Below are 17,721 nucleotides of genomic sequence, written 5' to 3'. Positions count from 1 at the left end.
AACCCATGCTTGCCGTAAAAGGCAACTTTGCTTGTAAGAGGCGACCAACGTGGTCAGGCTCGCTGACTTGGTTGATCCATGTCATCGTATCCCAATTGCGTGGATCGATGCTCATAATGTCAATCACTGGATTGTCTGGTCCAGACTCGATTATTTACAGACCGCCGTGATATAGCTGGAATATTGCTGCGGCGTTAAACAAAAAACCAACAAACAAAATCTATACTATTTCATATCGATATCGTGTATGATTACATACTTAACAAACTCTGCGTTGGGACGGGTCGGGCCGACTTACCTGGTGGCTAAAGCGTTCGATGTTCACGACGAAGGCTAGGGTTCGATTCCCTACATGGGTGCAAGGAGTGAAGCCGTGTTTGCTGGAATAGTGCTAAAAGCGGCGTAAAATTATACTCACTCATCATATAAGTACATAACCTTTCTAAACACACAATATAATATGTTTATATCTAACACAATTACAATGTTAAAACATTGAATGGGTGGATAAAGAATGGAGTTTTACCCTTAAAAATCCTTTTCAAAATGAGGATAGGATCTTAATGTCTGTCTACATCAAAACGTGACATTGACTCCTGGATTTCCACGATTGGCAGATGGAACAACTCTCGGGTAAAAAATCAACCCTGTGAGCCGAGGATGGAGAAAGCGTTCATCGACAACGCACAACGCCTGAGGGTATTTTTATACAGAAAGCAGCCATCGTTCTAATAAATGCGGAGAAGGGGGAACACAATTTAACACACCCCATGTGTCGTTAAAAAAAGCCATGCAGATTCTAACTCTTCCCGAATGCTTTATCGGGCAGCCAAGTCACTGTGAATGAATCAGACTCGACCACACCACGTATTAGCTGTCGATTCTCTTTCAAAACATGTTTAATCGCCCTGCAAGGCAAGAAGTCACCGACGTATGTGGGTTAAATATACAGGTTAAACTGAATGCACTGCGCTGTTTAAGATTTGAACAGCTCTATGCTAACTTCTATGTCTACATCGCTGCCACGCCCAAAGACGTTTCTCGTACAATGCCGGCCTCCATCGCCAAGCTTCATTGAGCTCAGTCAGTGGAGCGAGTTAAACATGGACATGCTCTACATAGCACGGCTACACGTTTGTCGTATATAACACATTTGTCCCCAGGGTGGTGCCAGCGCCCCGGGGGCACGGCTATTATCTACCGTATTGTATTGTTAGGTTATCCTGGAGTGCACGTTCTTCAACACAACGCAGGGTCGACTACGACGGTACTTGGTTACGTCAGAGCTGTTTTGTTTGTAAATGTCCCCCCTTCGTTTTAAGGTGGAGCTGTTTTGTTTGTAAATTTCCCCCCTTCGTTTTAAGGTGGAGCTGTTTCGTTTGATAATGCGCCCCTTCGTTTTAAGGTGGAGCTGGTTCGTTTGTAAATGCGCCTCTTCGTTTTAAAGTGGAGCTGGTTCGTTTGTAAATGCACCCCTTCGTTTTAAGGTGGAGCTGTTTCGTTTGTAAATGCGCCCCTTCGTTTTAAGGTGGAGCTGTTTCGTTTGTAAATGTCCCCCTTCGTTTTAAGGTGGAGCTGTTTCGTTTGTAAATGTCCCCCTTCGTTTTAAGGTGGAGCTGTTTCGTTTGTAAATGCACCCCTTCGTTTTAAGGTGGAGCTTGTTCGTTTGTAAATGCACCCCTTCGTTTTAAGGTGGAGCTTGTTCGTTTGTAAATGCACCCCTTCGTTTTAAGGTGGAGCTGGTTCGTTTGAACTTAACATGTTCTGTTAACGATGTGTTTTCAAAATACATATGATTGATCGGGACATAAATTCAACACATGCAGAACCTTGTGACAGGTAAAGCTGCCTTAATGGTTGATTGGTAGTCAACGTCGTATCAAAGAATGAACAAAGTCTACGTGGCAGTTACTGCCGTTTATTAGATCAAGATGTGAAATTGATTTAACGTGTGTTATATCGCGATTCCAACATACCATCAAAAAAACGCCGTACAAAAAAATACGATTATCGTTGAAATCTTAAAGAAGATACTGCTTCATGTTTACGATAAAAGTGCACGTATTGCCTTCAGGTGGGTTGTTGACGTCACTTTTAACCCTTTGACCTATTTATGAGCAAAGATTAAACAAAGCTTCAGGAGTAATAACGTTTCTTGATTTCATCGCCAGTTGTCCACGCATTTTATAGTAGATACAAAGCAAACAAGAAGTTAGGCTAGCTGAGGGGAGAGACGGACACGCATAACCGGGAAGGCAACTGATGACCAAACATGGACGTGCTTTAGGAGCAGGAGCTGTTTGATCTGCAAGCATTATATGGTTATTAAAGCTAGACCGTATTGTATGGGAGATAGTAGTGTTGACACAGAGTATTAGGCGGTACATCTCCCGGACATAACGTGGGGCGAGGGGGCAGAGGGGTGGGGCAAAAAGGGGGATGCAGTGGGGTGGGGAGGAGGAGAGAACTCCTGTATATCTCTTCAGCGAATGTGTCGATGCCTTGACTGATATAGTAAAACCCTATTAATACGGACACCGCTTTATCCAGATGCATCTTCCACGTTAACGTGTTCCTGGATTAAAATAAAACACATTTGATACGGAGTAATATCATTTGAATGTACGTTAGCGTTCTCAACGTGGAGCATTGCCCGGTATGGGAGGTGTCCTTATTAACGAGGTCCAGATTAACGAGGTCTTGATTAACGAGGTTTCACTGTATAAGTATTCAGATGCAACAACGTGTATTCAAGTGATATATGTAAAACAGAAACTATGAATATATATTAACATAACAATGCCATAAATTATGTAGATACATATGATGTCTATAATTTAGAATTGCTATTTCAAATGATACTGCGGCTGAGGAAATTGAATTTATAATTATAAACGTTGTATGGTCTTCAAATGGATGTCAGCGCGTGTAATTTACCTATTCACATAAGCTGGGGTTAATTTAAATTGAAAGAACTAACTTTGATTATACCGCGATTGTGTGATCGGCTCAGACCATAGCAACACGTTACGGGGCCCTCCCATTTGTCAGACACCCGGTAGTCACACACCCAGTTGTCAGACACCCAGTTGTCACACACCCAGTTGTCAGACACCCAGTTGTCAGACACCCGGTAGTCAGACACCCAGTTGTCACACACCCAGTTGTCAGACACCCAGTTGTCACACACCCAGTTGTCGCACACCCAGTTGTCGCACACCCAGTTGTCAGACAGTGGAATATTTTTTAACTGCCACACACCCCTTTACTCATAATGATATGACCCAGACACTGGCAATATCCGAAGTTTTAAACGGCTTAGTTAAACTGTAAATATGTTTGTTTTCACTGAAGTTTGTGATATGGTGCTTAGAATTTGTTAAGTTAAATGACTGACAGTACTTTGACATTGATGTGGAAGTAAATATTACTATATTCATAATGATTTATGGCCACTATATAGTATGTATATGTTATGTATTATACTTCATGTATATAAAGTAAAACTCCTTTCACTCAGCAATATATTCCAAAGTATAAAGCAATAATAAATCAAGAATAAACACTGATTTATATAAATTTTGTTTTCTTTTGTACCAGTTGTCAGACAGTTGTTGACGACAGGAATAGTCTATTCGGATTTGAGGGAATATATCACACACCTGATGTGCCCTCAACCATAATTTAAAATTTAAAAAATTGTTGTTTTAAGCTGTCTGACAAATGGGAGATGACCCGCGGTACAAAACACCAAATAAGATATATTTTGACATATTTTTATTGGTTCTAGTTCAGATATGTTGTAAGTCAAATACAACATATTGCCGTTCCAACTAGGTGTAGTCAAACCTTACTCTTACCAACGTATTTCTCTTCATTGAAATATACTCATTGCTGCCTTAACATAGGTTTAGGTATGCGCAATACGTTCATCATACTGGCCATGACACAACTATAACAAACCTAAACATAGAACCTTTCATGCAAAACATAATGTGAGTGGTTAATTATAAAGCCTTTACAAATACATTTACGTGTATTCAGTACGTGCAGAGTCTTGCACGCTGCAGTCGATTTGAATCGCCGGTTGTATCGACTGGAAACCAACACTCCAGTCTCCGTCAGCTGTCACTGTCGACACTTGTGTTCAGCGTTGTAGTAGATGACCACGTCGAAAATCAGCCACCCGGGAGGGAGGGAGGATGCATGTTTGGGACAGGTCGACCCAGGCAGCTCGCTTACTTACTGAGGTGTAGATTTGCACCTTGAGTAGCGCCTGAACCGGTTTTAGAGCTGGAGGAAATTTAGAACGGATTATATTTTGTCAGTGAAGCGTGAGGGCCGGCCCAGAACCACTGTGTAAGGCTGCGGGTTAGACATGAAGACAGGAGTACCCAGTGCCACAAAACATGTGACATAGGATCTATTTCGCTTCCTTGTGTGGATATATGTACCTGGCGGGTAGATGGACTGACTGTTCGGCGTTCATGTGATTTCTACCTGTTGTATTGTGACACAGGTGAGTGAAATGATTTGATTACAGGTGTAAACTTCCGAACTGAACAGGTTAATCACTGCGTGGTCAGGTGTAGACTGAGAAGGGGGTAGGATAGAGATGTAGTGGTATATATGTACCACGTAGAACGCTATGGAGACATATACTCAACTTACGTTATACAATGTCTTCCTACTTTAACTGTGTTGTGTGTTTTTAAAGGGTTTCCATCTGTTTGTGTATGTTTATTATTTTGCTTTTTTCAAATATAATAACATAAACTGACAAAGACTTTGACGTTAAAATATATCATCGTCGGAGCGTTACTAAAACAAAGGGTGTCATTTCAGGCAAGTAATTCATAAAACATGCACCAGACGTCTGTCCGTCTTGGCTTAAACGTTCTAAGGCAGTGTTCAATCGACCATGGCGAGGCATTCAAGTTCAATCTGTTTTATACAGGGAAACCATGTAATTTTGTGCCATTGTTCTATGTCAGCCCCGGAGAGTTTTATACGTTTCATACCCTTTATACCCAAACCTGTACATTGAGTCCGTCCACGGCCCCGGGGGACAATACAGGCGGGCACTGGAGGGTGGTGACATGGAACACACCTATTGAAGGTTGACGCTGGAATCTCACGCATTTGCCTCTCTCGACAATTTGTTTATCAATGTACATTTAGTCACTTCGAGAGAGGCATGTCGGGTTTCACTTGCTCCCAAAGCAGTATAGTTACACATAGGAAATGATTGTAAAAGATAGGACAATCTTTGTGACATGTACGGTATATTTCCCGAAACCGCAGATTTTTACTTTCACTGTGTAAGGTAGACACTTCTTCATGTTGACAGTTTTACTGTTACATTCGTCACGTGACGTGTATTTGACATCTTCCTTCCAGAAAATGTCGTTTCATGTCAGACGTCAGAATCAGATGTCGCTGTTCACTGCCTTACTTCCTCTCCGAGTATTCACTGTGTTTTAATGTCTTGATACACGTGTCGACAGTTTTACTCCCCACCGAATAGGCACACAGTGGATAGGTTTATTATTTCATACACTAGAAAGGTGTATTAATGCATACACTCGACCGGTGTATTGGTTCATACACTAGACAGGTGTATTAGTACATACCTGTCAGAGGTGTATTAGTTCATACACTAGACAGGTGTATTACTTCATACACTAGACAGGTGTCTTAGTTCATACACTAGTAGTTCATACACTGGACAGGTGTATTAGGTCATACCTGGTAGAGGCGTATTACTTCATACACTAGACAGGTGTATTAGTTCATACACTAGACAGGTGTTTTACTTCATACACTAGACAGGTGTATAAGTTCATACACTAGTAGTTCATACACTGGACAGGTGTATTAGGTCATACCTGGTAGAGGCGTATTACTTCATACACTAGACAGGTGTATTAGTTCATACACTAGACAGGTGTTTTACTTCATACACTAGACAGGTGTATAAGTTCATACACTAGTAGTTCATACACTGGACAGGTGTATTAGTTCATACCTGGTAGAGGTGTATTACTTCATACACAAGACAGGTGTATTAGTTCATACACTAGACAGGTGTATTAGTTCATACCTGGTAGAGGTGTATAAGTTCATACCTGGTAGAGGTGTATTACTTCATACACTAGACAGGTGTATTAGTTCATACCTGGTAGAGGTGTATAAGTTCATACCTGGTAGAGGTGTATTACTTCATACACTAGACAGGTGTATTAGTTCATACACTAGACAGGTGTTTTAGTTCATACACTAGACAGGTGTATTAGTTCAAACACTAGACAGGTGTATTAGTTCATACACTAAACAGGTGTATTAATTCACACACTAGACAGGTGTATTAATTCATACACTAGACAGGTGTATAAATGCATACACTAGACAGGTGTATTAGTTCATACACTAGACAGGTGTATTACTTCATACACTAGACAGGTGTATTAATTCATACACTAGACAGGTGTATCAATGCATACACTAGACAGGTGTATTAGTTCATACACTGGGCAGGTGTAATAGTTCATACCTGGTTGAGGTGTATTACTTCATACACTTGACATGTGTATTAGTTCATACACTTGACAGGTGTGTTATTTCATACCGGGTAGAGGCGTATTACTTCATACCTTGAACAGGTATGTACGTTCCTATCTGGTAGGGGCGTATTCCTTCATACCTTGAACAGGTATGTACGTTCCTATATGTTAGGGGCGTATTACTTCATGCCCTGAACAGGTGTGTACGTTCCTATCTGGTAGGGGCGTATTACTTCATACCTTGGACAGGTGTGTAAAGTTCTACCTGGTAGAGGCATATTACTTCATACCTTAGACGGGTGTGTTAGTTCATATCTGGTGGGGGCGTATCACTTCATACCTTGAACAGGTGTGTACGTTCCTATATGTTAGGGGCGTATTACTTCATACCTTGAACAGGTGTGTACGTTCCTATCTGGTATTGGCGTATTACTTCATACCTTGGAAAGGTGTGTAAAGTTCTACCTGGTAGAGGCATATTACTTCATACCTTGGACAGGTGTATTACTTCATACACTAGACAGGTGTATTAGTTGATACACTAGACAGGTGTATAAGTTCATACACTAGTAGTTCATACACTGGACAGGTGTATTAGTTCATACCTGGTAGAGGTGTATTACTTCATACACAAGACAGGTGTATTAGTTCATACACAAGACAGGTGTATTAGTTCATACCTGGTACAGGTGTATAAGTTCATACACTAGACAGGTGTAATAGTTCATACCTGGTAGAGGTGTATAAGTTCATACCTGGTACAGGTGTATTACTTCATACACTAGACAGGTGTATTAGTTCATACACAAGACAGGTGTATTAGTTCATACCTGGTACAGGTGTATAAGTTCATACCTGGTACAGGTGTATTACTTCATACACTAGACAGGTGTATTAGTTCATACACTAGACAGGTGTTTTTGTTCATACACTAAAAGGTGTATTAGTTCATACACTAGACAGGTCAATTACTTCATACACTAGACAGGTGTATTAGTTCATACACTAGACAGGTCAATTAGTTCATACACTAGACAGGTGTATTTGTTCATACACTTGTAGTTCAAACACTGGGCAGGTGTAATAGTTCATATCTGGTAGAGGTGTATTACTTCATACACTAGACAGGTGTATTACTTCATACACTAGACAGGTGTATTACTTCATACACTAGACAGGTGTATTACTTCATACACTAGACAGGTCAATTAGTTCATACACTAGACAGGTGTATTAGTTCATACACTAGAAGTTCATACACTGGACAGGTGTAATAGTTCATATCTGGTAGAGGTGTATTACTTCATACACTAGACAGGTGTATTACCTCATACACTAGACAGGTGTATTACTTCATACACTAGACAGGTGTATTAGTTCATACACTTGTAGTTCATACACTGGGCAGGTGTAATAGTTCATATCTGGTAGAGGTGTATTACTTCATACACTTGACAGGTGTATTACTTCATACACTAGACAGGTGTATTACTTCATACACTAGACAGGTGTATTACTTCATACACTAGACAGGTGTATTACTTCATACACTAGACAGGTGTAATAGCTCATACACTAGACATGTCAATTAGTTCATACGCTAGACAGGTGTATTTGTTCATACACTTGTAGTTCATACACTGGGCAGGTGTAATAGTTCATATCTGGTAGAGGTGTATTACTTCATACACAAGACAGGTGTATTAGTTCATACACTAGACAGGTGTGTTATTTCATACCTGGTAGAGGCGTATTACTTCATACCTTGGGCAGATGTGTAAGTTCATACCTGGTAGAGGCGTATTACTTCATACCTTGAACTGGGGTGTAAGTTCATAACTGGTAGAGGCATATTACTTCATACCTTGGACAGGTGTGTAAATTCATATCTTGTAGAGGCGTATTACTTCATACCTTGGACAGGTGTGTAAGTTCATATCTTGTAGAGGCGTATTACTTCATACCTTGGACAGGTGTGTAAGTTCATATCTTGTAGAGGCGTATTACTTCATACCTTGGACAGGGGTGTAAGTTCATAACTGGTAGAGGCGTATTACTTCATACCTTGGACAGGTGTGTAAGTTCATATCTTGTAGAGGCGTATTACTTCATACCTTGGACAGGGGTGTAAGTTCATAACTGGTAGAGGCGTATTACTTCATACCTTGGACAGGTGTGTAAGTTCATATCTTGTAGAGGCGTATTACTTCATACCTTGGACAGGTGTGTAAGTACATACTTGGTAAAGGTGTATTACTACTTCATACACTGGACAGGTGTTTTAGTTCATACACCCAACAAGTATATTAGTTCATCTCTGGTAGAAGTGTACTACTTCATAAACAGGAGAGGTTTATTGCGTCATAACAAGGGCAGGTATTTTATTTCATACTCAGAACAGATATCGAGATATGATTTCAAACTTTGGGCAAGTTACCTCACACACACATATATATATGTTAAACGTTACACAGGTTTATTTACGTCTACTTAGGAATGTACATGTACTTAATGGTACATTAACTCAGACAGAGGACATATATATCTTATTTCATACCTAACATGACGGAATGTATGCTACTTAACATAAAAGGTACATATATATATTACTTCATACATACTATAATACTTCATACATATAATATCATAGGGTAAAGTATCGGCCCACATCTTGTCGTAAGTGTCTCACCCATATACAATACCTCACACACAACATGTGCACCTCAGCCCAAGCCGGTGCATCTCACACCCAGCAATTGTATCACATGCCCAGCATGTGCATCTCATACCTAACATGTGCATCTCAGCCCAAGCATGTGCATCTCACACCCAGCAATTGTATCACATGCCCAGCATGTGTATCTCAGCCCAAGCATGTGTATCTCACACCCAGCATGTGCACCTCAGCCCAAGTATGTGCATATCACAGCCAGCATGTGTATCTCACACCCAGCATGTGCATATCACAGCCAGCATGTGTACCTCACACCCAGTATGTGTATCTCACACCCAGCATGTGTATCTCACACCCAGCATGTGTATCTCACACCCAGCATGTGCATGTCACGCCCAGCATGTGTATCTCAGACCCAGCATGTGTATCTCACACCCAGCATGTGCATATCACAGCCAGCATGTGTATCTCACACCCAGTATGTGTATCTCACACCCAGCATGTGTATCTCACACCCAGCATGTGCATATCACAGCCAGCATGTGCATCTCACACCCAGCAATTGTATCTCGCACCCAGCATGTGTATCTCAGACCCAGCATGTGCATCTCAGACCCAGCATGTCCATATCCGTCCAATCATGTGTATCTCACATCCAGCATGTGCATCTCACACCCAGCATGTGCACACCACACCCAGCATGTGCATCTCACACCCAGCATGTGTATCTCACACCCAGCATGTGCATCTCACACCCAGCATGTGTATCTCACACCCAGCATGTAAATCTCACACCCAGCAATTGTATCACATGCCCAGCATGTGCATCTCACACCCGCCATGTGCATCTCACACCCAGCATGTGCACACCACACCCAGCATGTGCATCTCACACCCAGCATGTGTATCTCACACCCAGCATGTAAATCTCACACCCAGCAATTGTATCACATGCCCAGCATGTGCATCTCACACCCGCCATGTGCATCTAAAACCCGCCATGTGCATCTCACATCCAGCATGTGCATCTCACACCAAGCATGTGTAGTCCACACCCAGCATGTGTACCTCAGACCCAGCATGTGTATCTCACATCCAGCATGTGTATCTCACACCATGCATGTGCATATCACAGCCAGCATGTGTATCTCACACCCAGCATGTGCATCTCACACCCAGTATGTATATCTCACACCAAGCATGTGCATCTCACACCCAGTATGTATATCTCACATCCAGCATGTGCATCTCACACCCAGCATGTGCACACCACACCCAGCATGTGCATCTCACACCCAGCATGTGTATCTCACACCCAGCATGTAAATCTCACACCCAGCAATTGTATCACATGCCCAGCATGTGCATCTCACACCCGCCATGTGCATCTCACACCCGCCATGTGCATCTCACATCCAGCATGTGCATCTCACACCAAGCATGTGTAGTCCACACCCAGCATGTGTACCTCAGACCCAGCATGTGTATCTCACATCCAGCATGTGTATCTCACACCATGCATGTGCATATCACAGCCAGCATGTGTATCTCACACCCAGCATGTGCATCTCACACCCAGTATGTATATCTCACACCAAGCATGTGTATCTCACACCCAGCATGTGCATCTCAGACCTAGCATGTGCATCTCACACCCAGCATGTGCACGCCACACCCAGCATGTGTATCTCACACCCAGCATGTAAACCTCACACCCAACATGTGTATCTCACACCCAGCATGTGTATCTCACAGCCAACATGTGCATATCACATCCAGCATGTGTAACTCGCACCCAGCATGTGCATCTCACACCCAACATGTGTATCTCACACCCAGCATGTGTATCTCACACCAAGCATGTGCATCTCACACCAAGCATGTGTATCTCACACCCAGCATGTGTATCTCACACCCAGCAATCATATCTCACACCCAGCATGTGTATCTCACACCCAGCATGTGTATCTCACACCCAGCATTCATATCTCACACCCAGCATGTACATCTCAGTCAAATCATGTGTATGTCACGCCCAGCATGTGTATCTCACATCCAACATGGGTATCTCACACACAGATATACGTATCTCAAACCCAGTATGTGCATTTCACACTAAACGTGTGTATTTTTCACCCAGCATGCCCATCTCACTTATCATATGCACCTTCACCCACCATATGCACCTTCACCCACCATATGCACCTTCACCCACCATATGCACCTCCATATGCACCTTCACCCACCATATGCACCTTCACCCACCATATGCACCTTCACCCACCATATGCACCTTCACCCACCATATGCATCTCCAGCCCAGCATGTGTGTAGCAGGTCAGTGTGCTGACGGGGTTAACAACTTTAGTCTAGTTGACAAGGAAGGCGTCCGACCTCGGATCAGAATGTCTGTGGTTCGAATCCCATCACGGGACTCTTCACGGGAATTCTTATGGCCGCAACATGTGTATACCTTATGTCTCAGATCTAGCATATGTACCTCACACCTAGACACATGTGCCTCACTTCTAGCATGTGTATATCAAACTTAGATACACGTGTATGATTTCTAGCATGTGTTTCTAGCTCGATACATGTGTCTTTTACCTATATATCTACCTTCAGGGATACTTATTCTACATTCAAGAGTGAGTGAGTGATTTGGGTTTAACGCCCCTTTGATAAGAATTTCAGTCATATTACGGGTTGTCAGTTTAACACGAAGGAAAGTTCAAAGTCTTAGACGTTTACCACTTTGGCGAAACCCACGAGCACCGTTATGATTGTACTCATGTGGAAATATAATCAGAACGAATCTAGCATTTGCCACATCTAGGGCATATATACTACAAGTAGAACACGTATCTCACACCAAGGACATGTATATCACATCCAAGGCGTATACTCCACACTCAGGACATGTATTTCGCATCTAGGACATGTATATCACACCTTGGACATGTATCACACACACCTAGGGCGTGTATCTCACACAAAGGACATGTATCACACACCTAGGGCATGTTTCACACACCTAGGCCATGTATCATACATCCAGGGCGTATATCTCACACTCAGGTCATGTATATCACACCTAGGACATGTATCTCACACCAAGACCATGTATCTCACATCCAGGGCGTATATATCACACTCAGGTCATGTATCTCACACAAAGGACATGTATCTCACACCAAGGCCATGTATCTCACATCCAGGGCGTATATCTCACACTCAGGTCATGTATATCACAGCCAGGACATGTGTCTCCTAACAGACCGCAACCACCAACAGAGCGTCTGTCCTGAGAGCTGAAGCCCAATGGCTACACATGCACGTAGCAATATAAGTGCAATAAATGTAAACGCGACGTCAAACCCCATTCGACCTCACCTTACTCGAATATCCAATATGGCAGTCACGTTTATTATCGTACGCAGTATATTAGTGATATGACTACCTTATACATGGTAGGGTGTTCACCACGGCGATATTGACACCGTATGCATGGAAGGGTGTTCGCCGTCGGCGATACTGACACCATATGCATGGAGGGGTGTTCGCCGTCGGCTATTCTGACACCTTATACATGGAGGGTGCTCACCCTCGGCGATACTGACACCGTATACATAGATGGGTGTTCACCGTCGGCGATACTGACACCTTATACATGGAGGGGTGTTCGCCGTCGGCGATACTGACACCGTATGCATGGAAGGGTGTTCGCCGTCGGCGATACTGACACCATATGCATGGAGGGGTGTTCGCCGTCGGCTATTCTGACACCTTATACATGGAGGGTGCTCACCCTCGGCGATACTGACACCGTATACATAGATGGGTGTTCACCGTCGGCGATACTGACACCTTATACATGGAGGGGTGTTCGCCGTCGGCGATACTGACACCATATGCATGGAGGGGTGTCCGCCGTCGGCGATTCTGACACCTTATACATGGAGGGTGCTCACCCTCGGCGATACTGACACCTTATACATAGATGGGTGTTCACCGTCGGCGATACTGACACCTTATACATGGAGGGGTGTTCACCGTCGGCGATACTGACACCATATACATGGAGGAGTGTTTACTCTCGGCGATACTGACACCGTATACTTCATGGGTGTTCACCCTCAGCGATACTGACACCGTATACATCGATGGGTGTTCACCGTCGGCGATACTGACACCTTATACATGGAGGGGTGTTCGCCGTCGGCGATACTGACACCATATGCATGGAGGGGTGTTCGCCGTCGGCGATTCTGACACCTTATACATGGAGGGTGCTCACCCTCGGCGATACTGACACCGTATACATAGGTGGGTGTTCACCGTCGGCGATACTGACACCTTATACATGGAGGGGTGTTCGCCGTCGGCGATACTGACACCATATGCATGGAGGGTGTCCGCCGTCGGCGATTCTGACACCTTATACATGGAGGGTGCTCACCCTCGGCGATACTGACACCTTATACATAGATGGGTGTTCACCGTCGGCGATACTGACACCTTATACATGGAGGGGTGTTCACCGTCGGCGATACTGACACCATATACATGGAGGAGTGTTTACTCTCGGCGATACTGACACCGTATACTTCATGGGTGTTCACCCTCGGCGGTACTGACACCGTATACATGGAGGGGTGTTCACCCTCAGCGATACTGACACCGTATACATCGATGAGTGTTCACCGTCGGCGATACTGACACCTTATACATGGAGGGGTGTTCGCCGTCGGCGATACTGACACCATATGCATGGAGGGGTGTTCGCCGTCGGCGATTCTGACACCTTATACATGGAGGGTGCTCACCCTCGGCGATACTGACACCGTATACATAGATGGGTGTTCACCGTCGGCGATACTGACACCTTAAACATGGAGGGGTGTTCGCCGTCGGCGATACTGACACCATATGCATGGAGGGGTGTCCACCGTCGGCGATTCTGACACCTTATACATGGAGGGTGCTCACCCTTGGAGATACTGACACCTTATACATAGATGGGTGTTCACCGTCGGCGATACAGACACGTTACACATGGAGGGTGTTCACCCTCAGCGATACTGACACCTTATACGTGGAGGGGTGTTTACCCTCGGCGAAACTGACACCTTATACGTGGAGGGGTGTTCACCGTCGGCGATACTGACACCGTATACTTTATGGGTGTTTACCCTCCGCGATACTGACACCGTAATGATGGAGGGTTGTTCACCCTCGGAGATACTGACACCATATACATGGAGGAGTGTTTACTCTCGGCGATACTGACACCGTATACTTCATGGGTGTTCACCCTCGGCGGTACTGACACCTTATACATGGAGGGGTGTTCGCCGTCGGCGATACTGACACCATATGCATGGAGGGGTGTCCGCCGTCGGCGATTCTGACACCTTATACATGGAGGGTGCTCACCCTCGGCGATACTGACACCTTATACATAGATTGGTGTTCACCGTCGGCGATACTGACACCTTATACATGGAGGGGTGTTCACCGTCGGCGATACTGACACCATATACATGGAGGAGTGTTTACTCTCGGCAATACTGACACCGTATACTTCATGGGGGTTCACCCTCGGCGGTACTGACACCGTATACATGGAGGGGTGTTCACCCTCAGCGATACTGACACCGTATACATCGATGGGTGTTCACCGTCGGCGATACTGACACCTTATACGTGGAGGGGTGTTCACCCTTGGAGATACTGACACCGTATACATAGAGGGTGTTCACCGTCGGCGATACAGACACGTTACACATGGAGGGGTGTTCACCCTCAGCGATACTGACACCTTATACGTGGAGGGGTGTTTACCCTCGGCGAAACTGACACCTTATACGTGGAGGGGTGTTCACCGTCGGCGATACTGACACCGTATACTTTATGGGTGTTTACCCTCCGCGATACTGACACCGTAATGATGGAGGGTTGTTCACCCTCGGAGATACTGACACCGTATACATAGAGGGGTGTTCACCGTCGGCGATACTGACACCGTATACTTTATGGGTGTTTACCCTCCGCGATACTGACACCGTAATCATGGAGGGTTGTTCACCCTCGGAGATACTGACACCTTACACATGGTGAAGTCACCTGATAAAGGAGCAAGAAGTAGCACTGAAACGTCGTGACAAAGACTTAAAGAAGTAATCCATAAAAAATGTCAAGTATCCATGTTCTTCCAACTTCTAAATGCCTATCAAAGACTTCACATGTTATGAAATATTATTTCATCTTTTAATTGATCTTTAACATGAGCTTCCCTGTCAAATATCACTCCGTGGGTGTTAATATTGTTGGCGAGTGTTTGCCTACACCTAGCGTATAGAGCTGTTGTTATCTGCTTTGACAACCCATGGGCGAGCTATCATAATACGTATCCCTATACAATTGATCACCGTTATAGAGGCCTGTCTTGACTCACCGATTTATATAGTGTTCTTTGTATCCCGATCCACAGGATCAATCTCTTGGTTGTGGCGCTATATACAGAGTTGGGGTAGGCGGGAGGTAGGGGGGGTGGAGGGGGGGAAGCTTTGGATGGGGTTGTCAACGCCTAGTCAAGAATGTAAACGTAACATTCCAGTACAGTTATGCACGAAAGATGCGCCTTTCCCGAATAACTGATCCTCGTTACTGTAATACTAGTATACTAAATTACCGGGCGCCCTGCTCTCTTCTCTTTCACCCATGTTATCAACAGACTGTAGAACTGAATCCTCACGAAAACGCCTTGTAAATAAATCCTTCAGGGCCCGTTCTGCAAACCGACCGTAGAGGTACGACTTTAGCAACTACCATACTTTGACACAGACTCTCCATCGTCGTAGCTAAGTCCGCTCCGTGGAACAGGTGACTTAAGTATGGATGACTGAAGTATGAATGACTGAAATAAACTGAGTTTGTCTGATAATGAAACCATCGCGTAGATTCTGACCAGGGCACACTTACACAAAGCAATCTTAGCTAAGACTATCGCAAGCCTATGTCAAAGTATGGGAGTTACGATCATCTCAGCAAGTGGGCCCTGGTGTAACGTCCGAGGCCTTCACTTCCACCGTTAGGCGTACTTCAGAGAAGTGATCCTGGTACCTTGGTGTTGTGTATTGTTTGTATCACGTGTGCTACATCCCATCCCATAGACTTATAGAGCTGTTTTTTATACACTAATACAGCATGTACCTGGCTGTGTTGAAGCAGTCTAGGCAGATGTACAATATACATGGTTGGTGTTGTCTTCCTGGTACGGTGTTGCTCTAGGGACAGGTAGTCCTGCAATACAACCTTATATGGCTGAGTGTTGTCACGTCTTCCTGGTACAACGGTTCTCTAGAGACAGTGTGGAATACAATACCCCCAGATACATCACATCCAACTCTTCATTCAACCAGAAACTGTCTGGAGCTCCTCTTTACCTGAATGCCATGTAACAAAATAAGTATTTTGTTTCAAGAAGAATGCCAATGCGTTTGACCATCACAACCCGGCTGTAAAATACGTATTTAGACCATCATTCATTTGTACAAAGTTAACCGCGCGTTTGTAGTAAAATAAATGGCGAAACAAATATTCCACGCATAAGGGAACTCTTTGAAAATCCTTCTCGATGTTGTCTGACTGACTAATCGTATAACAACACTGCTGTCGGTCAGATCAAGCTCGTCAAGGTCAGTTTTCAGACCAGGGTGGCCTTTGTGACGACATGTGACCGACAGGAAGGCATTCGGATCACACCAGAGATATCTCCCCTCCTCTGTGTCGGCTGCTGTGTACCTCTATTGTCATCTTTATCGTGATGTATTATAGAAGGCCCCCATTCAATGACGCCTCGGGTCCCGCTGTGAAAAGGACAGGACATTCCCCTGTCGCACGCCTACCCCAAGACTACAGACAAGACACCATTGACAGCATACCAGGGCAAAGCTACTTGCCCCTTGTTGTACCCCAACGCTGCTAAAAGTTGCCTCATTGTGACTGAAGGGCTTTTTCAATTTTCCTGATTAAAATATTTTTTATCCTTGATTCAAATAAATGATTTATAGCACGTTTCGGTATTAATTTACAGTTGGGTGTATCGGGTGTGGTATCACATTGAGGTTTATTGAAGCATTAATGATGAATAAGTTCATCAACAACTCTAATTTGATGAAAACCGGCGAATGTCATTAAACTGCACTGAAGCTGATGCTTGATATATGCAACCGAGTAGACTTGTGGATGTATAACAAGTAAGAAACAACATATAGGAAAATCGTTTTGCATAACTGCAGGGCAAAAGAATCTCAAGAGCGTTTTCATCGTACTGTCGCGGCGCTGATGCGACAGCATACATCAGGGTATAGCTAATGTAGGAGACATCGGGTTGTAGACGGTGTAGGAGACGTCATAGTGTAGACTGTGTAGGAGACGTCAGGGTGTAGACGGTGCAGGAGACACCTGGATGTATCGGGG

The 17,721-nt window shown here is 44.2% G+C and overlaps 1 protein-coding gene across 1 annotated transcript in view; it reads left to right on the top strand.

Moving 5' to 3' along the window:
- Nucleotides 1-4,024: 4,024 nt before the first annotated feature.
- The window catches only part of LOC124137240 (formin-like protein 20), a 43,903-nt gene continuing 30,206 nt past the window's right edge, over nt 4,025-17,721 (top strand). Inside the window, exon 1 of the mRNA XM_048392397.1 lies at nt 4,025-4,519. The gene's annotated coding sequence lies outside the window, so the exon portion shown is untranslated. The remainder of the gene's footprint in view (nt 4,520-17,721) is intronic.

Source organism: Haliotis rufescens, unplaced genomic scaffold (genome assembly GCF_023055435.1).
Source record: "Haliotis rufescens isolate VD_foot unplaced genomic scaffold, xgHalRufe1.0.p SCAF_11, whole genome shotgun sequence".
In the NCBI taxonomy this organism is placed as follows: Eukaryota; Metazoa; Mollusca; class Gastropoda; order Lepetellida; family Haliotidae; genus Haliotis; species Haliotis rufescens.
Note: the sequence above shows the minus strand (reverse complement) of the source record. Positions and strands in the feature narration are given on the sequence as shown.